Source organism: Pristiophorus japonicus, chromosome 1 (genome assembly GCF_044704955.1).
Source record: "Pristiophorus japonicus isolate sPriJap1 chromosome 1, sPriJap1.hap1, whole genome shotgun sequence".
Taxonomy (NCBI): Eukaryota; Metazoa; Chordata; class Chondrichthyes; family Pristiophoridae; genus Pristiophorus; species Pristiophorus japonicus.
The window spans coordinates 96411843-96436167 of NC_091977.1; the positions used below are offsets into that span (position 1 = coordinate 96411843).

Below are 24325 nucleotides of genomic sequence, written 5' to 3' on the forward strand. Positions count from 1 at the left end.
ACCATGCCAACGCACTCCTGACTAGCCTCCCACATTCTCCCTTACGTAAACTAGAAGTGATCCAAAACTCGGCTGCCCGTGTCCTAACTTGCACCAAGTCCTGCTCACCCATCACCCCTGTGCTCGCTGACTTACATTGGCTTCCGGTTAAGCAATGCCTCGATTTCAAAATTCTTATCCTTATTTTCAAATCCCTCCATGGCCTCGCCCCTCCCTATCTCTGTAATCTCCTCCAGCCCCACAACCCCCCGAGATGTCTGCGCTCCTCTAATTCTGCTCTCTTGAGCATCCCTGATTATAATCGCTCAACCATTGGCGGCCGTGCCTTCTGTTGCCTCGGCCCCAAGCTCTGGAACTCCCTGCCTAAACCTCTCCTGCTCTCTATTGCTCTTTCCTCCTTCAAGACGCTCCTTAAAATATACCTTTTTGACCAAGCTTTTAGTCAGCTGCGCTAATTTCTACTTATGCAGATCGGTGTCAAATTTTTTATCTCATAATACTCCTGTGTAGCACCTTGGGTCCTTTCACTGTTAAAGGCGCTATATAAATACAAGTTGTTGTTTATACCCATCAAGAAAGATGGAACAGGCTTGGGACTCTTTTCTCTAGAACGGAGAAGGCTGAGGGATGACCTAATAGAGGTCTTTAAGATTATGAAAGGGTTTGATAGGGTAGACATAGCGAAGCTGTTTCCACTTGTGGGCGAGACCAGAACGAGGGCTCATAAATATAAGATGGTCATGAATAAATCCAATCGGGAATTCAGGAGAAAACTGTTTACCCAGAGAGTGGTTAGAGTGTGGAATTCGCTACCACATGGAGTAGTTGAGGCGAATAGCATAAATGCATTTAAGTGAAAGCTAGATAAAAACCTGAAGGAGAAATGAATAGAAGGATATGTTGATGACATTTGATGTAGATGGGTGGGAGGAGGCTCGTGTAGAATATGGCACAACTTTCTCGTCCCCCACTACTATGTGGGTCATGTGTCACTCATAAACCGGCATTGACCTGTTGGCTCAAATGTCCTGTTTCTGTGCTGTAAATGCTATGTAATGTACCAAAATGTATCTGATTGCAAGAAACAGTTCAGAGACCATTATGATGTTACTTTAATTGAAAACTTTGAGTATTATTGTATTGCATAAAGGTTTGAATGTAGCAATACTTCATCGATAGCAGTAGTGTTGTTTTTGTTCCTTGTATGGTACGATAATGACATCCAGCTCTATCTCTTGATCCCTCCACTGCCTCTGTTCTGTTGCAATACTTGTCCGACATCCAGTTCTGGATGAACTGCAATTCCCTCCAGCTAAACATAAGTAAGACCGAATCTATTGCTACCCTTGCCACTGACTACATCCCTCTTTGTTGCCACTGTCTCAGACTGAACCAGACTGTTTGAACCTTGGTGTCTTATACGACCTTGAACTTTCAATCCTTCAGGTCAGCATCTGTTGTTGACTGTTGTTCCCCAATATGGCACAACCTCATTGTCCCCCCATTACTATGTGGGTCATATGTCACTCATAAATATCGACTCTGCCAAGAACTGGGTCAGTGCCAAGTAATGTAAACCCTCTTCTTGGAGACTTAACAACAGGTTGCTTCTCTCATACCTCACAATACACCCTGCAGATGGTGGAGTGGGTTAATATCAATGAGAACACACACACCACTGGTCCCCAGCTGTTCAGAAGCAATAATCCAACCCAAAAATACCCTATGATAGGTGGTATAACTTCTGTGAATCCCTATTTGGCTGTGCTGCCTTTGGCCAGTGTCCGCCTCGGACCGATATATGTTGCATTGCTGTACAAATATGCACACTTATGGGTCAATATACCATCCTGTCAGTGCTTTGTTAAGAACGTACACTGGTGTGAAATCAGTGTGATAACTAGTGTGTGCTTTTTTTCCCTTTGTCTTTGTGTCTTTCTCACAAACTCTGGAGTTTGCTTTCCTTTCTTCCCGCCTCTGTGCTTTGCTGATTGCCACATAAGGTTCCCAAGCACTATCGAAACACAGGACATAAAACTATCCAGCTGTAAAACAATTGAAGAAAGGGCATGTGGTCCAAGGGAAATTGTGGACTTCTTGTTTTACAATGCACATGACATGTTTTGTACCTGACTGAATGCTCCGTATGGATACAGCATCCAGTAATGTTTCATTACCCAGCAGTATTGCTAAATGCCATTGCACATGGTGGCAGTGTATGAAATGCTTTCATTTTTAAATTAAGGAGTCAGTATTTTGTTACCCAGTTGATAAAAGTAGTTTACAGTGCAATCGATTCCTTCCAGGGGAGCTGACAATTACTGCGTGCTTCAGTGCAGAACAGAATAAATAAAATGGACACATTCATTGACAATTTTGTGGTAGCAGCTTTGGTCTTGCTTCTTTAAAACTATTTATCAAATGTTTGATAATATTTTACTTAATTGTATGCCAAATGTTTCTCATCATCAGAACAGAATGTCTAGAAAAAAGAAACAAACAGATGTGTTGGCTGTTTTGCTGTGAAATTCCACATTTTTTTATTATATGTGAGTTGCATTAGTGAGGGCTAATAAAAACAAACAGACCTGTAAATGAGTATTAACCAAAACCACTGACACAAAAAGCTAGACACTGAAAAGCTATACAGAATACTGGGAAAGTAACTCTAATACTTGGGAGTCTTCAAATCAGTTTAACAAACAAATTGGTGAAAAGTGTGAATGATGGTATGATCAAAGTGTCAGAATTATAGCAGGAGAAATTCACCATCACCTCGTTTGGGGCGCTAATTTTTAAAAGTTTGAAAAGTTAGTGCCAGGTGCTAATGATTTCAAACTTTTAAAAAAATCGCTGTTTGCACTCCAAGGAGAAAGTGAAGCGCTAAATCAAACACTCCACTTCCTTCTTGGAGTGCTAACGACAGCATGTGGGGCGAAAACCTCAGCAGCGCTGCACACTGGGCCCTTCTCTCCCTTAAAGGGAAGGTTTATCGCTGCAGGCTCTGCAATATAAAACAGACCTACCTGGACCACTAAGGGAGCGGCGAACGAGCACAGACAAGAACCCACGAAAAAAGTGGCAACAAAGGTAGGTTTTTTTTTTACTTACCTCGGGCACCTCGCCTTTAATCATTGCCCCCGTAGCGGCCGGCCTCCTGATCCACGCCTCTTTGCAGCTGTCGGTGCTTTCGCCCAGTGCTGCAGGGGGTGGAAGTGAATATCGGTTCCAGGGTGTTACTGGGGCGATGCGCGCGGCGATGACATCACAATCTCCAGACACAGGAGATCAGGGCCCAATGCCGTAGCACCGCTGCTAAACTCCCAGCGAATATGGCGGGAGTCAATGTAGCGCATAAGTAATATGGAAAGACATTTGCGCCCTGTTAGTGCCCCTGGGGACGCTAACAGGAGGTGCAAATGCACCCAGTTTCTCCCTCATCATTTTTGAATTTAACAATAAAAATGCATTCATAAGTTGCCAGTTTTTATATATTTGGCTCTGTGTGAGACTTGGATTTGAAAGGGAAATGGTCTCTGGGATAAATTGAACCAGATTTTTTCATCAGTTTTTTTTTACTGCCAAACACTTTGCTGCAGTTCACACTGCTGAGATTATCACAGTTGCATGTCACAATGGGAAAAGCTGTTTTCCTCCATTAAGTCTGGTTGATACCTTCCAAAAATGCTCTTGAGCAAGCCTCCAGGTTATGGATTTCACTCTGTCTAATATGGAAAGACTGCAACAAAGCTCAGGCTAAAGCATTGATGCAACCGTACCATTTACAATGTGAGTGTTCTCTTCCATTTGAATGAAATAAGAAGCAAAACCTGAATAGCAGCTTTCTGCTGTTAGTATAGCATTGCCACCACTTGATCCATTTGAATGGAGACAAGATTTTCAACACTTCAAATCAACTGAAACAATTGTGCAATAATGTGTGTGTATATATATTTCAAATGAGAATTCCCATTTTAAAATGTTAGTACTTACCAGTCATGATTCCGTCACACCACAATGGGGCATTTCAATGGAAATTTCAATGTTCCTATCTCCATGAACCTATAACTAACTCCCTGTGTTGTAAAGTTTCCCCAGCTCTGAGCTAAGCTGCCAAAATCCTGACGATATGTAATACCTCAGTCTCTCTAGAAGACATCAACTGGACATCAAAAAATTATTTTTTCAAATTTCTGTTTTGTGCCTCCCTGTGAACCCACGTTTATGCCTACCCAGTCCCAGTCCCACTCCAGTCCTGACTCTTGGCTGGCAACACCTCTGTTTGGGTTTCTTCCCACCTCTGTGCACTCTCCCCCACTCCTCCCAGATGCTCGCCAAAAATTAACTGACCCAGAAAACACATTGGGGTCAACAGTGCTCACTTTTGGTAGACGGAATTACTATTTGCAGCGGCTCAGTGGAAATCCCAGCCCATCGCAACAGCAACACAAGCATTTTAGTATGGTTTCTATGTATTTAAAAAAAAATTATGGTCTAACAATAATTTGTCATGTCATACATTATCACATAGACAACTGTGCAACTGTATCTGCCTTTTTATACAAATGTGATTCTGTGTGGATGGAAAGATGGATATAAATCAATCTTAAAACTATAAAGTATGCGGCAACACTTGCAGAGTTGAACAAGTTGCAACATTAGCAGGTGTATTAATCTTTAGGCATTACTTATAATCAAGTCCAACAGAATGTATGATAACTGTAGAATTAAAAGCAAAGTCCATACACTCAGCAGGATTGACATGAGAAAATGCCGCAGTGCTTTTCCATTTATTCCCATCATGAGTCGGCTGCCCAATCGTTTTTATTCCACTTGTGATGACTGGATAATGATTTGAATGCCTGGATAAAACTATCAATATCAATCACCTTTTTAAAGTTCAAAAAAATGCTGTCATTTAATTCAATGTGGCCTTGCTAGTGTCACCCAGTGCTGAGAACCATGACCCTGTCTACAGAACGTGCCGCTGATGCATGTTTCTCTGCCAGTTCGAGAGTGTGTTGACATTCTCTCTCCTCGATGGCCTCATGCTGGTGCAGCCTTTGCTTCTCATTGGTCTCATACTGACACTGTTTCTCTTTCTTGTCGGCCTTGAATTTGCATTGTTGACTCACCCACCACCCCTGTGCTGGCTGACTACATTGGCTCCCGGTCCAGCAACACCTGAATTTTAAAATTCTCATAATTGTGTTCAAATTCCTCCATGGCCTCTTCCCCTCCTTGGGCCCAAGTTTCCACATGATTCGCGCCTGATTTTTAGGAACTGGTGGAGAACGGACTATTTTAGAAATCGCAATTCTCCACATTTTTTTTTCTGCAGTTCTGGTCAGGTAGAACAGTTCTAGTTTAGAACAGAATTTTTTCTTCAAAAGGGGGCGTGTCCGGCCACTGACCCCTGATTTGAAAGTTTCCACAGTGAAAATGTACTCCAAACTAAAGTAGAATGGAGCCAGTGAAGATTTTTGTGGAACTGAAAAAACCTGTTCTACACATTAAAAAATCAGGCGCAGGTTACAAATTAGGCATCCAGAACGAGGAGGGGGGGAGGGGGGGGGGGGGGAGGGAACTCATTAAATTCGACAATAAATCCTTATTTATACTTCTACAAATATTATACAAATAAATCCAACCTGAATAAACATTTATAAGCCAAGAAAAGATTAAATAAACCATCTTCCTACCTGTGTGAAAGTGCTTCAGCCAAGGAGAATTCTGCAGCCGTTCGTGTCGCTGAGCGGGAGAGGGAGAGAGAGAGAGAGGGAGAGAGAGGGAGGGAGGGGGAGAGGGAGGGAGGGAGGGAGGGGGGAGGAGAGGGAGGGAGGGAGGGGGGAGGAGAGGGAGGGAGGGGGGGAGGGGGGGGTGGAGGAGAGGGAGGGAGGGGGGGGAGGGGGAGAGAGAGAGGGAGGGGGAGAGAGGGAGGGAGGGAGGGAGGGGGAGGGAGGGGGAGAGTGGGGGGGAGTGGGGGGGAGGGAGGGAGAGAGAGAGAGAGGGGGAGGGAGAGAGAGAGAGGGGGAGGGAGAGAGAGAGAGAGAGAGAGGGGGAGGTAGAGGGGGGAGGGAGAGAGGGGGAGGGAGAGAGGGAGGGAGGGAGAGAGAGAGAGAGAGGGGGAGGGAGAGAGGGGGAGGGAGGGAGAGAGGGGAGGGGGAGGGAGCGAGAGAGGGGGAGGGAGAGAGAGGGTGGGGAGAGAGAGGGGGGGGAGGGAGAGAGAGGGGGGGGAGGGAGAGAGGGGGGGGAGGGAGAGAGGGGTGGGGAGGGAGAGGGAGGGAGAGAGAGAGGGGGAGGGAGGGAGACAGAGAGAGAGAGAGAGGGGAGGGAGGGAGAGAGAGGGGGAGGGAGGGAGAGAGAGAGAGGGGGAGGGAGAGAGAGGGGAGGGAGGGAGAGAGAGGGGGAGGGAGAGAGAGGGGAGGGAAAGAGAGAGAGAGGGAGGGAGAGAGAGAGAGAGAGAGAGAGGGAGGGAGGGAGAGAGGGGGAGGGAGGGAGGGAGAGAGGGGGAGGGAGGGAGGGAGAGAGGGGGAGGGAGGGAGAGGGAGAGGGGGAGGGAGGGAGAGAGAGCGAGGGTAGGGGGGGAGGGAGGGAGAGAGAGCGAGGGGAGGGGGGGAGAGAGGGAGAGAGAGCGAGGGGAGGGGGGGAGGGAGGGAAAGAGAGCGAGGGGAGGGGGGGAGGGAGGGAGAGAGAGCGAGGGGAGGGGGGAGGGAGGGAGAGAGAGCGAGGGGAGGGGAGGAGGGAGGGAGAGAGAGCGAGGGGAGGGGGGGAGAGAGGGAGAGAGAGCGAGGGGAGGGGGGGAGAGAGGAGAGAGAGCGAGGGGAGGGAGGGAGAGAGAGCGAGGGGAGAGAGGGAGAGAGAGCGAGGGGAGGGAGAGAGAGCGAGGGGAGGGAGGGAGAGAGAGCAAGGGGAGGGGGGGAGGGAGGGAGAGAGAGCGAGGGGAGGGGGGAGGGAGGGAGAGAGAGCGAGGGGAGGGGGGGAGGGAGGGAGAGAGAGTGAGTGGAGGGGGGAGGGAGGGAGAGAGAGCGAGGGGAGGGAGGGAGAGAGAGCGAGGGGAGGGGGGAGGGAGGGAGAGAGAGCGAGGGGAGGGGGGGAGGGAGGGAGAGAGAGCGAGGGGAGGGAGGGAGAGAGAGCGGGGGGAGGGAGGGAGAGAGAGCGAGGGGAGGGGGGGAGGGAGGGAGAGAGATGGGGGGGAGGGAGGGAGAGAGAGCGAGGGGAGGGGGGGAGGGAGGGAGAGAGAGCGAGGGGAGGGGGGAGGAAGGGAGAGAGAGCGAGGGGAGGGGGGGATTGAGGGAGAGGGAGGAGGGGAGGGGGGAAGGAGGGAGAGGGAGGAGGGGAGGGAGAGGGAGGAGGGAGGGAGAGAGAGCGAGGGGAGGGGGGGAGGGAGGGAGAGAGGGAGGAGGGAGAGAGAGGAAGGGAGAGAGAGGGAGGGAGGGAAAGAGAGAGAGGGGGGGAGGGAAAGAGGTGGGGAGAGGGGAGGGAGAGAGAGAGAGAGAGAGAGAGAGGGGGGAGGGAGAGAGGTGGGGAGAGGGGAGGGAGAGAGAGAGAGAGAGAGAGGGGAGGGAGAGAGAGAGAGAGAGAGAGCGGGGCGGGGGGTTGGGGGAGAGAGAGGTCAGGTCGGATCGGATCCAGTTCGGGAGTCGGTGGGGGTGGGGGGGGGGGCGCGGGTCGGGTCGGGGAACAGGAGCGCGGGTCGGGTGGGGTCAGTCGGGGGGAGGGTGGGGGGAGCGCGGGTCGGGTCTCGGGTCGGGGCGGGAGGGGGGGAGCAGGTGTCTGGTCGGCGGCGGGGAGGGGGGAGCGGGTGTCGGGTCGGGTCTGGTCGGCGGGGGGAGGGGGGGATCGGGTGTCGGGTCGGGTCTGGTTGGCGGGGGGGGGAGCGGGTGTCGGGTCGGGTCGGTTCTTGTCGGGGGCGGGGAGCAGGAGCTGGCCGTGGGAGGAGCCCCAGTGAGGGCATTCAGCCAGGGCTAGGGGCTGCGTGCTTCGGGCCCCTCCCACACAGTTCGGCGCCTGGAGCTACTGCACTTGTGTGCCGACTGTAGCGCGCATGTGCAGAGGTCTCGGCACTGTTTTCAGCGCCGGGACCTGGCTCCGCCCCCCCTCCCCACAGCTCGTGCTGGCTGCGCCGAGGGCCAGAGGACCTGTAAGTAGGTGGAGAATACCGAGGATTTTTTTAGGCGCGAAAAACGGGCGCCCTGCTCGGAGGGGCGCCCGTTTTTTTTCTTGTGGAAACTTGGGCCCCTTATCTCTATAACCTCCTCCAGCCCTGCAACCCTCCGAGATCTCTGCACTCCTCTAAGTTCGGCCTATTGCGCATCCCGTATTTCCTTTGCTCCACCTTCAGTTGTCAAGGCCCTAAGCTCTGGAATTCCCTCCCTAAACCTCTCTACCTCAATATTTCTCTCTCCTCCTTTAAGTGGCTGTTTAAAACTTTGGCAAGCTTTTGGTCACCTGTCCTAATGTCTCCTTATGTGGCTCGGTATAAAATTTTGTCTGATCACACTCCCTGTGAACTGTCTTGGGGCACTTTACTACATTAAAGGTGCATAAATGTAAGTTGATGTTCCTGCAATCTGTGCTCCTCTCGTTCTTGATCTTCTGCCTGCCGACATCTCCCAAGCTCTAAATGAAACTCAAGCTCTTTAACTGAAATTCTCTTATTCATTTTCTTGTTTCAATTCTGTTGGTGTTATGGACTATGATATTGTAAAATGTGATATTTTCAGGACTTATGATTTCATGACAACTTTATTGGCAGAAATTTAAGAAACTAAGAATGATTCAAGACAGTACTTGTAGAGAAAGCTTTATGCACCTGGGAAACATAGCAGACATGAAAGAAAGACCTGCATTTATATAGCACCATTCAGGACCACCAGATGTCTCAAAGCGCTTTACAGGCAATGAAGTACTTTTGGCGTGTAGTCACTGTTGTAATGTGGGAAACGAAAGGAAGGGAAGAACCGAATATGGTTGCCTTTTTTTTTTGCTTTGGTGTCTAACCAATGTATTTGGCCCCTAAGGTTTTCAGTAAAGATGGCTATTTGAGGCTATCTTCGTTCAACTTTCCATTAAATTTTATAGGACCGCATGTAAGTATTGAAGCATAAACATGATAATGGTCACTACCCCTCGAGCTGGAACAGTCTTGCTCCACTTGGGTTCTGGGCAGAGCTGCTCTATTAATAACAACAAAGGTCTTCATGGGTTTGTATGAACATTTTCTCTCTGCCATTTTAATAAAGGTATTTAAAAAAATAATTTGCACTTACATAACATCTTTTTTTACATCCTCAGCACTTGCCAAAGCACTTTAGAACCAATGGGTTACTTTTGAAGTGTAGTCAATGTTATTAAGAGGGCAAATGCAGCAGTGTGGGAGCAAGCTGTGCAGCCACACGTCCAGCTCCAGAATGATCAAGCCAAACAATGATAATGCTGGAGAAAAACGGAACCAAAAAGTACTGCCATGAAAAAAATCTTGTTTAAAAAAAAATGCAAGCTTTTTCCTCCTGAAAGACATTGTAGTCTTTTGAAAAAAAGCATTTCAATGAATTCCAAGCCTGACTTGAGTGGTATAATCTTGACGTGGGAAATGGGAGCAGAATATAATTACTTAATTGTTCACATAATAAATTAAAGTGCTTTGGGCTTGCTCCTGTTCGGCCTCAAGGAGAATTTTCAAGCACATTATATCTTCCTTAATAGTGTTCAATTTTTAAGCTTTTAATGGCCCGGATTTTACGGTGCTTCTGACAGCTGCGCATGTGTGAAAACCTGGAACTTGCGATCTGTCAAGTTTCGCTTGGTCAGATTCACTGCATCAGCTGCAAATTCACTTTCGCTGGCGCAGGGTTGGGCTATTTGCCCAGCGAATACCCATGAAATCCTTACGCCTGGTAAAAGCAGGTGTAAGGCCTTCTTTTACTAGCATAAGGGTTAAAATAAATGTTAAAATATATATTTTTTAATTATTTAAATATTCACTTACATTTAAAATTAGTTTAGGTAAATTTTGTCCCGTTTAAAAATATTTAAATTTATTTTTCAAAAAATAACATTTTTATTTTAAATGTTTAATTAAAGGGTATTTTAATTTTGAACCGGTGATCATTTATTTTTATTTAAGGGGTGTGTGAAATTTTATTTATTAGGTGCTTTCTACCATGCTTCTGAGGTTTCCATACATAAATGGAATTCTCATAAGCAAAATAAGAATCAACAACAACTTGTATTTATATAGCGCCTTTAACATAGTGAAACATTTCAAGGCGCTTCACAGGAGTATTATGAGATTAAAAAAATTGGACACTGTGCCGCATAACTAGAAATTAGGGCAGGTGACCAAAAGCTTGGTCAAAGAGATATGTTTTAAGGAGCGTCTTGAAGGAGTAAAGAGAGGCGGAGAGGTTTAGGCAGGGAGTTCCAGAGCTTGGGGCCTAGGCAACCGAAGGCAATGGTTGAGCGATTATAATCAGGGATGGTCAAGAGGGCAGAATTAAAGGATCGCAGACATCTCGGGGGGTTGTGGGGCTGGAGGAGATTACAGAGATAGGGAGGGATTTGAAAATAAGGATGTGAATTTTCAAATCAAAGCATTACTTAATCGGAAGCCAATGTAGGTCAGTGAGCAACTAGGGTGATGGGTGAGCGGGACTTTGTGCAAGTTAGGACACGGGCAACTGAGTTTTGGATCACCTCTAGTTTACATAGGGTAGAATGATGGGAGGCCAGCCAGGAGTGCATTGGAATAGTCAAGTCTAGAGGTAACAAAGGAATGGATGAGGGCTTCAGCAGCGGATGAGCTTAGGCAAAGGCGGAGACGGGCAATGTTACGCATGTGGAAATAGATGGTCTTAGTTATGCTGTGGATATGTGATCGAAAGCTCATTTCAGGGTCAAATCTGACACCAAGATTGTGAACAGTCTGGTTCAGCCTCAGACAGAAGTTGGGGAGATGGATGGAGTCAGTGGCTAGGGAACGGAGTTTGTGGCGGGGACCGAAAACAATGGCTTCGGACTTCCCAATATTCAATTGGAGAAAATTTCTGCTCATTCAGAACTGGATGTCGGACAAGCAGTCTGACAATTTAGAGATTGTGAAGGGGTCGAGAGAAGTGGTAGTGAGGTAGAGCTGGGTGTCATCCGCGTACATGTGAAATCCCCCTTTTTCATCAGTTGGCCAGGCCCACGTGATCCCAGGGACGCTTGTGAACCGCATGTGCCCCTGGAATGTGTGGGTCTTTACACAGGCATACGGCTGCAGGCCGAGGACCGCAAGAGTCCGAAGCTCAGGAGGCACAAGGCAAGTACGTGGTTTTCTTTTGGTACAGAGGCGTATGCGGGCGGCAAGCCTCTGACTGCAATTTCCAGGCCATTAAATTGTTAGTCAATGAACGTACATTTGAAATCAAATCACAAAATGTACTTGCATCAGTTCGTTTTAAAACAGTCGGTGGGTATTTTTTTTGTTTGCTGTGGGTAAATGTAGATTACACTGTAACTAATTCAGTTTTCATTTAGCCTTGAGAGTTTTCAGTGCAAATAGAATGTTGCAACCACCCAACAATTTTAATATATAATCGATGGAATGCTGGTGTATCATTGGAACATGTTGCCTGTCTTATAAGGGTTCCTTCAGAAGTCAGTACTTAACACTTATTCAAATCACAAGAGATACAGTAGCTTATGTTATTTCAAGTGAGCATTTAGTAGTCAGTTGGCCAAATGCATTGTGTACTACAATGATGGGCTTGCAATGTTCCTCACTTTATGTTGCCTGGTTTTCCATCTTACATACAGCAGTGCTAGGGGGGGTAGGTGGCTTGCACAATAGCCACATAGTACCTGTTGCTGATATGAGTGGGGCAGGCAAGGGCGTTGCAGAGCGCTAAAAACAATATTGCTAGTTTTCTTTTAATTTTGGATCTTTGAATGTGGGCAGCGCTGGCATTGCTGTATTTACAGGCCACTGCTAGTTGAGTGATGGGCTGCCTTCTTAAACTGCTGCAGTCCTTGTGATTGTGTTTCTACGATGCTAGGTGCTGGGTAGGAAATTTATTGATAAGTTGTCATGCCAGACCATTTGGTCTAAGCCTACCCGCCAGTTTTTATTATTATGGTATTCCAGTTATAGTAATGGTTCACCTGTGACAACCCCCCATACCTCCCTCATCCCATGTGGTTGAGCATCATCTCTGGCTTATGCATAAATAGGGGCCACTGAAGAGGTACCAGAGGGCATCTAGCACCTGTGGAATCATGCCTCAGAAAAGAGTCGGTGCTTAACAAGGTGGGTGGGGGAACAGAAAATTGGCAAAGAAAAAATACTTTTTATATTAATGCTAGGAGCACAGGAAACAGTTTTGCAGGATTCAAAACATACGAATAGAAGGAAACGTGCAATGTAATCAGTTACATGGAGACCTCTTTTTAAACCAGGATATTGACTGGGAGAGACAAATAACAGGATATTGAGCTTACAGAAGGCAGATGAACATGGATAAGAGAGACCATTGCATTCATAGAAAGAAATGATAAAAGTGCCTTGGCAGATGCAGCTGAGTCAATATGGACTGAGTTCCATAATAGCAAAAAAAAGGTCATTACTGGTTGTTATAGATCTTCTGGAAGGGAGGAGAGGATAGAGTAAGAAATGTTTCTATAGATGAAGTGCATGTTTCTAAAGCAAATGTAGGATTACTTTACTTTCTTTGTTGAACAACCAACGAGGTCAGTGGCTATTTTGGATCTAATCTTTAATAATGATAGCAGTTCTGGTATATGAAGGTAGAAGTAAGGAATCAAGGATCTGATGATCGCAGTCATGATAACTGAAATGTCTATGAGGGTATGGAAGAACATACTGACCTCCGAAATCTATGGGATTATGCCAGGATTATGCTTGCAGGTGCCCTCCAATGCTGACTGAGGCAGAGTTTGTGGGATCAGTGGGAGGGCACCTAATTTGCATAGACAAGCACCACTGTGGGTGCATCTCCTGTTCTATGCAGTTGGATCATCCGGGACCTGCATTGCACTGAGGGATTGCCCAGGCCTCCACTCCTCAGCCTTGTCCACTTCAACCCCCTGTGAAAACGGGATCATTTTAAAAAAGAAATTACAATGCTTCAGCCGGGGCCTGATTTAGAAACCCATCTTATCCCCCCCCCGCCCCCCCCATTCCCATTAAGTGGCATTAAGGCCATTTGTGTCCATCCGCAGGTTTTATGCCTTATCTCACTGAGCGTACCAACATCCAGTACTATGTCAGATCCGGGAAAGCAGGAACTCCTAATATAGGGAGTTCTCCCCGCCACCGACATTTGTCTTTTAAATTTTCAGTAGCTTCTGTCCCATAAATGGTGGGCCAGAAAATCTTGGAAATAGTAGGAAGCTTTTGCAATGGAGTCCCTGTCATCTTCTGGTGGCCTCTGCCAGTCTCCCGCTGGAGATACAATGGGTCTTCGGCAGATTCCTTGCAGCTTTTCGGGACCAGTGATACAAAAACAGTGGACTCCAAAAGGTCAGGCTTCAAAACCGATTTAGAAAAGTAAGAGCACAGTAATGATTGTGAGATCCTCAGTCAAAACATGGGAGGAGTTTAAGCAAATGTTGGTGAAGCTACAAGCAATTCATTCTGAGCAACTCAAAATAGAATAAAGCGTGACAGAGGCCAGTCTAGTTAAGTAGGGATGAAAACAATAGCAATGTATGTATATATAAAAGAGGATTGAAGTTTCTTTCTGTAAAAAAAAAATTGGGGAAGAAAAGGAGAATATATAAATGCAATTAACTGTAAAAGGTTTAAAAATATGGTGGTTTTTCTCCAGCATGCAGTGAAAGGTGGTTTTATTTGAGCATGCAGTGGTTAAAGATTTTGTTGATAAGAATTCCAGGTCCTTGGATCCTTTGCAGAAGGAACAGCCATATCTATAAAATAGACATGGAGACAATAAATTACACATTGTAACATGGCACCATAAGAGCAATTTGCAATCAGAAGATTTAATGACATCACAACAGGTTTTTTTTGCCCAACAATAAGCCTGAGTTGGGTGGACTGGATTGTTATTGGATCATACCAAATTATACGAATTTTAAAATAGATCCTGTGTTTACAAATGAATCAAATGCAGTGCATTTTCCAATAATAAGGTTATGGATTTTCCACTGGGCAGTTGTGATTTTCAGCACCTCAACATTATTTTCCAAAAGAAATGCAGACAATGTAGGCAGCAGAATTTGTATTGTTTACTTTTTGCCACTGGTCATAAGTTTAATTGTGTTACAGTGCCACCTGGTGAAATCACGTTATATTGCACCCACCCAGACAATTGTTGAATATTCCCTCACACTCCTGACTTGATGGTGGTGAGGTATTGAGGGATCATTGAAGCACTTTTGGGCATCCTTGGTCATGAACGACATGATGCAAGTTCTTTCTTCGTTCTGGTCAATGGTGACCCCCCAGGACGTTGATAGTGGGGGACTCGACAATGCTGGTGCAATGGAAGGTTACGGTAGGTTGTTGAGTAATTTCATAAGAACATAAGAATCAGGAGTAAGTCATTCGGCCCCTCGAACCTGCTCCTCCATTCAATAAGATCATGGCTGATCTTCTACCTCAACTCCACTTTCCTGCACTGTCCCCATATCCTTTGATTTCCTTAATATTCAAAAATCTATCAATCTCTGTCTTGAATATACTCAAAGACTGAATCTCCACAGCCCTCTAAGATAGAGAATTCCAAAAATTCACCACCCTCTCAGTGAAGAGGTTTCTCCTCATCTCAGTCCCAATTAGCCGACCCCTTATTCTGAGACTGTGACTCCTGGTTCTATACTCCCCAGCAGGGAGAACATCCTCCCTGTATCTACCCTGTCTGGCCTTGTAAGAATTTTGTATGTTTCAATGAGATCTTCTAAACTCTAGAGAATATAGGCCTCGTCTGCTCAATCTCTCCTCATAGGATAATCCCCTCATCCCAGGAATCAGTCTGGTCAACCTTCAGTCAACAAATATATCCTTCCTTGGATGAGGAGACCAAAATTGTACACAGTACTCCAGATGCGGTCTCACCAGGGCCCTATATAATTGCAATAAGATGCCTTTGCTCTTGTACTCAAATCCTCTTAGAATAAAAGCCAATATACCATTTTCTTTATTAATTGCTTGTTCAACCTGCATGTTAACTTTCAGTGATATATGTACAAGGACACCCAGGTTCCTCTGAACACCAACATTTTCCAATCTCTCACCATTTAAAAAATACTCTGCTTTTCTATTTTCCTGACCAAAGTGGATAACTTCACATTTCTCCACATTATATTCCATTTGCCATGTTCTTGCCCACTCACTTAGACTGTCTATATCCCCTTGAAGTCTCTTTGCATCCTCCTCACAACTTGCATTCCTGTCTAGCTTTGTATCATCAGCAAACTTGGATAGATTACATTTGGTCCCCTCATCCAAATCATTGATCTAGATTGTGAATAGCTGAGGCCCAAGCACCGATCCTTGCAGTACTTCACTAGTTACAGCCTGCCAACCCGAAAATTACCCGTTTATTCCTACTCTCTGTTTTCTGTCCGTTAATCAATCCTCAATCCATGCTACTATATTACTCCCAATCCCATGAACCATAATTTTGCTTATTAATCTCTTGTGTGGCACCTTATCGAATGCATTCTGAAAATCCAAATCCACCATATCCACTGACCCCCCCTCCCCTTATCTATTCTGCTAGTTACAACCTCAAACTAACAGATTTGTCAAACATGATTTTCCTTTCATAAATCTGTGTTGACGCTGTCCAATCCTATTATCTTCTCTTGGAGGTGACCATTTTTTGGCATTTATGTGGCACAAATGTTACCTGCCACTTGTCAGCCCAAGGTTGGATGTTATCTGGGTCCAACTGTAGGCTGGGATGAGCTGCTCCATTATTTGGGGAACATAGTCAGTAACATTCCCTTCAATGCCTGCCTGGAGCTCCTGCGCAGCTGGCTTTTAAATGCAAAAATCACACGTGCAGATTTTTGAAAAAAATTAGAGGGAACAGTGATTGTCAGTGAATTGCCCCTCTCTTGACCTTATGACATAGGAAAGGTTATTAATGAAGTAGCTGAAGATGTTTGGACCAAGGACAGTGCTCTGAGGCACTATGGCAGTAATGTCCTGAGACTTAAATGATTGGTGTCAGGAATGACCCCAGCCACTGACCTCCTTTCCATTAACCTCCGCTGACCTCAGTTTTGCGAGACCTCTTTTGGGCCATACTTAATTGAATGCTGCCTTGATGCCGAGGGTAGCGATTCTCACCTCTCCTCTGTCATTCACCTCTTACGTCCATATCTAGATCAAGACTGCGATGAGGTCAGAAGCCGAGTGGCTCTGACAGAACCTGGACTGAGCATTGGTGAGCAGATTATTGGTGAGTGGGTGTCACTTAACAGCACTACTAATTGCTTTTACTGATGGATTGATTCCATCACTTTGCTGCTGATTTGGGAGGAGGCTGATGGGACTGTAATTTGCCAGGCTAATTTCTTGTCGGAAAAGGACATACCCAGAGATATTGATGGAATAGTCTGAGATGTTGGGTGAAAGATACGATTCTGTGTATACAACTATGTCAGGCTGTTGCTTGACTCTGTGGAACAGCTGGCGCAATCTAAGCACCACTTTCCAGATGTTAGCAAAGAGGACATTGTCGGGCACAATTTTGTTGGGATTGGCTCAGTTTTGCGCTGTTTCAATACCTCAGTTGTTGCTGATATGTCTGTTCAATATTTCTTATTCTCTTTTGTTTGCATCTCTCCAATTAGGTTTTCTCCATTCCACAAACACCAAAAGAGCCTTAATTAAAGTCACAAACGATATTTTTTGTGACTGATAGTGCATAATCCCTCCTCAGCCTCTGCAGCCTTTGGGATGGTCGTTCACAACATCTTCCTCCAAAACCTCTCCTCTGTAGTCCAGCTCCATCGAGCTGCCCTCGTGCAGTTCCACCTTACCTATCCAATCATAGCCAGAGCATCTCCAGCAATTGTTTCTCTCACACCTGCACCATTACCTCTGGAGTCCTTCCGGGATCTATCGTTGGCCCCCTCGTCTTCCTTATCGACATGCTGGCTTTTGGTGACATCATTCACAGATATGGGGTGAACCTGGGGAAGTTGCAACACAGGACTATATGCATGCTAAACAGCAGAAGCAGCATGCTCTAGACAGAGTCTATGCGATCCCACAACCAACTGATTAGATCAAAGCTCTGCACTCCTGCCATATCCAGTCATGAATTGTGGTGAACTTTAGCTGGGCTCAGCCATTATTGAGAATGGAGATGTTCATGGAGCCTCTTCCTCCTAATATTTGGGTCAAAATCCTGGAACTTCCAACCTAACATCGTTGTAGGAGAACCTTCATCACATGGACTGCAGCAATTCAAAAAGGAGGCTCATCACCACCTTCTCAACGACAGTTATGGATGGGCAATAAATGGTGACCTTACCAGTGATGCCCACATTCCACGAATGAATTTAAAAAACATCTGTGTCTACAGTAATAATACCCAGGTCCACCTCTCCATCACCTCTCTCAAACTCTCCACTGCCTCTGTGCTGTCAGACTGTTTGTCTGACACCCAGTTTTGGATGAGTAGCAAATGTTCTCCAGCTAAACATTGGGAAGACCAAAACCAACGTCTTCAGCTCCTACTACAAGCTCCATACTCTTGCCACCCATTTCATTCCCCTCCTTGGCAACTCTTAGGCTGAACTAGACTGTTTGCAACCTTGGTGTTCTATTCACCACCAAGCTGAGCTTCCGATCCTATATCTTCCACCATCACAAAAAAAGGCCTACTTCCATCTCCGTAACATCATCGGCCTCCAGCCAGATTTCTCCATTTCTCTGACACTGGCTCTCCCTTCCTCCCACCATTAGGGCTGTGCCACAGCAATTCCACCCCAAACGCCTCCACCTCCCTGTCTTTTTAAGAGCCTCCTTCAAACTCATCCCATTGGCCACTTTTTCTAATATTTCTGTCTTTGTCTTAGCATCTCTTTTGATTGCATATTGTTTTGATTGATTGCACCTCCATGAAGTGTTGTGTGACATGTTTCTACGTTAAAGGTGAATATCCTTGTCTTATAACAGGGTGGGCTCCCAGGCCACTTCAAAAGGCATTGAAAGTTGTATTGGAGTTATGTATATGCCACACGGAGAAACGGTGACAGGTTCCCTTCCTTGAAGGACATTAGAGAAATAGTTGCATTTTTTAATCATAATTTAGAAACTTTCATTGTAATTTTTCTGGTGCTAGCTCACAAACAGCCTGATTTATTGAATTCTATTTCACATCTGGCTGTGTTAGGATTTAAACTAATGATCTCTGGATTTAGAGGAGGTGGTTAAATTAGACAAGAATCTTGTGTTACCCATACCCACCAGTTCAGGGTTTACCTTCAGATTTCTCAGGGAGTTAGAATGTCTGTTGCTGCTGGTGCCAATTGGCACAAGATGGCAGGTCTCCAAATATACATCATACTAGACTGTCCTATTCAACCATTCAAAACATAGCAAAATAGACAATTCTAGTCATCTGACCACAAAACAATAAAAGAAACAATAAAAGAAACAAAACCTATTAGGTTGTATTGCAACTCCAATGACCAATCCTACGCTCACCCTGTTTCACTGAAGGGATCTTCTCTTACAGTTGGGAAATTAAGTATTGCATTCAAAACTGGAGACATCTGAGTTTTTGAAAGGTGATGATGGTCCCCTATCAGGGACTTCTATCTCCAGTGGATGCCTTGATTAGTCCTCTCGGAATATTCACTAATAGAAAGCAGGAATGGGGTACTGAAGTTGCATGATCAGCCATGATCATATTGAATGGTGATGCAGGCTCGAAGGGCCGAATGGCCTGCTCCTGCACCTATTTTTGATGGTTCTATGTTTCTAGAGCTTATAACACTAGAGATCACATGGCTCTGGATGAAGTGGAGTGTAAAATGTTGCGATTCATGGGGTATCGCAGTTGTGTGGGGTGGACTGGTTGGGCCGGATGTTCTTTACCTGTCCGCCATTGTTCATAGGTTTATATGTAACCTTCAGGGCTGCTGACCGAGGGCAGTGCGGCTCTTTGTCGGCCGGCGTGGACATGGTGGGCCGAAATGGCCTCCTTCTGCGCTGTAAATTTTTATGTTTCTGATTTCCCAGGCGGTCATTGTGGGCGGACGGGTCGGGCAGGAGCTCAAACTCGACCGGTGTCACAACCAGGTGTGTTGCACACCGGCGCAGCTCTTCTGGGCAGTGCTGCTCTGCGCCGATGCAAAACTGGACCTGAGGATCCCTGCGGGGGGCAGAAGACCTCACTGCCGCCCTTGCCGCTGTTCTGGGCGAAAAACGGAGCGCAGAAGACCGGACCCCTCAGTTCTGGTATCATCTTTGTAAATTTGGAGGCCAGAACTGTGCACAGTATTCTAATATCAGATAACCTGTGTAACTCTACCCCAGAGAAGGGGGAGGAAACTGAAAATAAACTGGAAAAGGAAACAACAGTGGCTTTACCAATGCCACGCTATACGTTATTATAAATAAATGAATATTTGGGCTCTAATTGTGAAAGATTTCAAAATAAGTGTCATATACTCATGGCAGAGAATTGCATGTTGACAATTGTGTAGTATATAAAGATCACCTATAATTATAGCTTCATCTACCCACAAAGTTTTGATCCTTTAATTATTGTGTTAATTAACTCTCCAATTATACGTACATTAACCTTTTATATTGCTGGACGGTATTTCCCAAGTCAGGACACAGTTTTCAAATCTTTCTTAATTATTTTCTTTTCTCCTCCTTTAGGTTTTTGACTGAGAAGGAAGAGAGCACCTATCCTCAGACCGCTGTCAAGTATTGCTCTGCAACTGGCCACCAGCAGGTATGCAAAAGTAACAAAGGCTGACATGTCCTCCTTGTTTCCCACCCCCTTGTGGAGGTGTATTTGGTGCCTCATCATTACCTCTCTCCAGTGGTGTGGCTGAGATTGACAGAGAGTCATGAGTGATCACAGACATAGCTGGTATTTATATAGTATCCACAAAAGAAAAAAATAGAACTACGGGTGACTTGACAGAAGCTGTGTGGTGCAGGCTTGGTAGTTCCTCTAAGCATCCCATCCTGGTATCTCACATAGCCGGAGACCAGGATAAGTTTCCCAGTGATCCAAATCAAAAATCAGCATCTGTTCTTTTCAAATCAGCAAAGTAGCTCCCTGCCGTTATTTGATTTCACATTGAGACCTCCATTCCATGGGCCACAACAATATTTGGCTGAACTTCCGGTGATGATACCCAGCTTTGGGCACATCTCCAGATGAAGTTGGATATAACTGCACCGTCTGTACATAGATCATTGATAGATCATAGAATCATACAGCACAGAAGGATGCCATTTAGCCCATCGTGCCTGTGCTGGCTCTTTGAAAGAGCTATTCAGTTAGTCCCACTACCCAGCTCTTTCCCCAGAGCCATGCAAGTTTTTCCTTTTCAAGTATTTATCCAATTCCCTTTGGAAGTTATTATTGACTGTGCTTTCACCAGCCTTTCAGGCAGTGCATTCCAGATCATAACTCAATGTGCAAAATAAATTCTCATCTGCCCTCTTGTTCTTTTGCCAATTACTATAAATCTGCGTCCTCTGGTTACCAACACTCCTGCCAGCAGAAACAAATTTTTCTTATTTACGCTATCAAAACCCTTCATCATTTTGAACACTTCTATCCAATCTCCACTGAACATAGTCCGTTCTAAGAGGATCAATCCCAGCTTATATACATAATAACTTGTTTCCAAAATCATTTAACATTTATTTTTAACCAAAAAAAAAGGAAAACAGGGCTACTTGAAATGTCAGCTTTGCCTATGGAAGCTGAGAAGAACAGAGTTCCAGGCTGTGGGGTGGGTTGGGGGTGGGGGTTGGAGCTGGGTGTAGCGGTGTGGTTGGAGGAGGGTACAGAGCTAGAAAGTGGTGAAGCCATCATGGGCCTTAAACATGAGCATGAGACATTTAAATTGGAGGCTTTGGGGAACAAGAAGGGTTCAGATTCTATCTTGCAACATTAGATTTGTGGTTGGCCAACTGTCTCATACACTGAAACTCATCACCACACTTAAGAATCTACAAACTAAGCCACTGAGTAATCCACATTAGCAGAGTTTATGTTTCCCGCACCCATTCTTCCTGTAGGGACACACCCCACTTACATAATGCCAGAGGCACAGGTTTCTAAGAACCAAGGCTTATAGAGCTCCAAGTGTGCCCAGAGTCATTGTTGGAGTTTAACCAACTAAAACTGCACAGCCTACCAGCACTTTCTGCGGCTTGACTACCCTACCCACTCGAGTATTGGCTTACATGTCTATCTGCAGCTGAGTGGGAAGAATCCCCCCGCAGTGACTGGTCTACCTGTCCAATCACTGAGTCAGACTGGTTAGTCAATCATTAACAGTACTCTGGAATACTGATGAGTACCCTGGCTCAGGTATTGGATTATTTAATTTGTCACACAGTGTTTACTTGGTTCCAATCTTCTATTATTGGGCATGTCACCTCGGACTCTACCCAGATCCAACTGGTGTATTGTCATCATCATTCTAACCACAGATGGATACACTCCATATCCCATCGAGTGGTGGTTCCATTAGTTAGAGGTAGAGAGCTTCAGCAGCAACTCTCTGCAAGCCAGGCCCTGAAACCTGGATACCTAGCTGCCAGGTAAAGCTTTCCAATAGTTGTTTCCCAAACTTCAGATAATCCTTAACGGCTATACAACAGACATCGGCCCTCAACATGGTGGAATGACCTATTGAAGGCACCTTGAGATGCCGCAGCCCATCTGGATGTCCCAAATTGTCCAATGGCATTTATGAGACTTGCTCATCACCAATGTTCCCTCTGATTTTATTTTGGGCCACACAGCCCCTTTAAAGAGCATCGCAACCCTTCAAAAAGCCGCACAGGCGCAGTTTTATCATTTAAAGCCAGTGAGCCAGTTGCCCGGAAGCTCGAGCGCCTTGAGGCCACGCGGCCGAGCAGCTTAAAGGGAACATTGCTCATCACCAACTGCTTGTCACCAGAAACTAATGTGATTTACTAGTTCTGAATCAGTATTCGTGAAATCAAGATAAGCCTTATTATGGTCCAGATTTAGATTCTGGCCAGTATAAAACAGCAGTCAGACCTGTAATCTAATTCCTGTCATTCTCCTCTACTGCCTGCTATATTCCCCTATTCTCTCTTCAAATGTTTTAGCATCTTTGTATGTGTCTCCACTTTTGGTAAGCATCAGAAATGCTTCAGGCATCCACACAAAGATGCTATGGAATGGATATTGTGTTAATGCATTGAAGCGAAAACCATATATAACATTTAACTTTGAAATTGACTTCCGGTGGTCTCGCATTGATTGCTGGAGCTGATGTTTCAGTAAACTGGCCAGTATAGATATGTAACTTCAGGTTAGTATAAATAGTCTTTAAAATAAATTCACTCTGTTTTCTGGTGTGCAATAACTGTGCCAAATACAGGTCTGTTGCTTGAAGTATTTAATCTTGTACTGTACATTTATATTTAATTGTGTCCCAAAGCATATGCCATTCAGCAGCTGAGGGAGCACACTAGCAACCTGCATTCAAGCATCTGCTGATGTCATTCTGGAACTTTGTTCTTGGAGATACCCAAGGCCATTGGGGACTTGCCTGCAGGTGTTTTGTTTCCCTTTAATTCTCTAGAAAACTACTTGACCACTTTCCTATGGTGCTGCTTTATAACAACTACTTTGTGTCTTAGTAATTCTGGGTTAGAGCTGCTGCTGCTGTTTTTCTCTTCAAACAGACTAATCCAAAACCAATAGGAATAAAAAGCTGGTTCTATTAGTTTGATAGCTTTATAACTGCTCCCCTTTTCTGTTAAAACCAAGAAACAACTTGAGGCATCGACCATAGCGTGCACATTCGGGGTAGAAGTAGCAATTTCTCGATCGGTCCTTGTGCATGAAACACAAAAAGTTAGTATGCGAGTACAGCAAGTAATCAGGAAGGCAAATGGAATGTTGGCCTTTATTGCAAGGGAGATAGAGTATAAAAGCAGAGAAATCCTGCTACAACTGTACAGGGTATTGGTGAGGCCACACCTGGAGTACTGCATGCAGTTTTGGTCTCCGTATATAAGGAAGGATATACTTGCATTGGAGGTTGTTCAGAGAAGGTTCACTAGGTTGATATCGGAGATGAGGGGGTTGACTTATGAGGATAGATTGAGTAGGTTGGGCCTATACTCATTGGAGTTCAGAAGAATATGAGGTGATTTTATTGAAACGTGTAAGATAATAAGGAGGCTCGAAAAGGGGAATGCAGAGTGGATATTTCCACTCATAGGGGAAACTAAAACTAGGGGACTATTGGCTAGATTTCCCATGTTTTTTGCATGCTTATCGCCCACTTAACTTCCATTTTACCGCTGAAATGATGTATAACGCCCATATATCGCCCATTTAGCCACAAAATGGAAACTAAGAGGCATTTTTCGGAAACCTATCACTGAACGTTACATTCCCCAGGAAAAAATAATACCACCCGCCCACTTTTTGGGGGCGGAATCATCAGAATGGGTGAAATCAACGCCCATAATATTGCCCAGCGTTACTTTCCACACGGAATTAACGCTGAGATTCAATAATACCGCCCGCCCATTTTTTTTTATCGTAAAGATCATATTTGGCGAAACTAATGCCCAGGAGATCGCCCACCGTCACTTTCATCACCTCACACACATATCGCCCACAATATCGCTCGCCCAAAAAACACCCAGAAAAAGTGGAACTGTTCTGAACAAAAGCCAGCGGTGTGGCTGCCATTTTTTAAAATCGCAGTTCGTTTCATTCAAAAGGTTACTTTAACTTCGGAAGAGTTTGCATTGACTCTGAAGTTCTTCTCAGGTGAAGTGACCATCTCAACAGACATATTTTCAGACTCTGGACTATTGGGGGTTTACTCTAGGTGTATTTTAGTGAGGAAAGTATTGCTTCTGATCAATCACTATTATACTTTCTTTGCTATGGGGCCAGCCATTTCTCAGCCTGCATCGATTAATACGCAGATGGTGCAGATGGCTCAATATGTGATGCACATCATTATGTCCCCAATTTAAGATGTGCAAGAATGAGGAGGACAACCAGACCATACACACCCCGCACATACAGGGGAAAGAGGTCTTACATCGACGTCTCCGAGCACACCTGCCTTTGGAGAC

The 24325-nt window shown here is 45.3% G+C and overlaps 1 protein-coding gene across 4 annotated transcripts in view; it reads left to right on the forward strand.

The window, feature by feature from the left end:
- The window catches only part of LOC139264746 (guanine nucleotide-binding protein G(I)/G(S)/G(O) subunit gamma-7), a 446997-nt gene that overhangs the window by 90572 nt on the left and 332100 nt on the right, over positions 1 to 24325 (forward strand). For all 4 annotated transcript variants that reach the window (XM_070881795.1, XM_070881804.1, XM_070881814.1 and 1 more), the window contains exon 2: positions 19880 to 19955. The gene's annotated coding sequence lies outside the window, so the exon portion shown is untranslated. The remainder of the gene's footprint in view (positions 1 to 19879; positions 19956 to 24325) is intronic.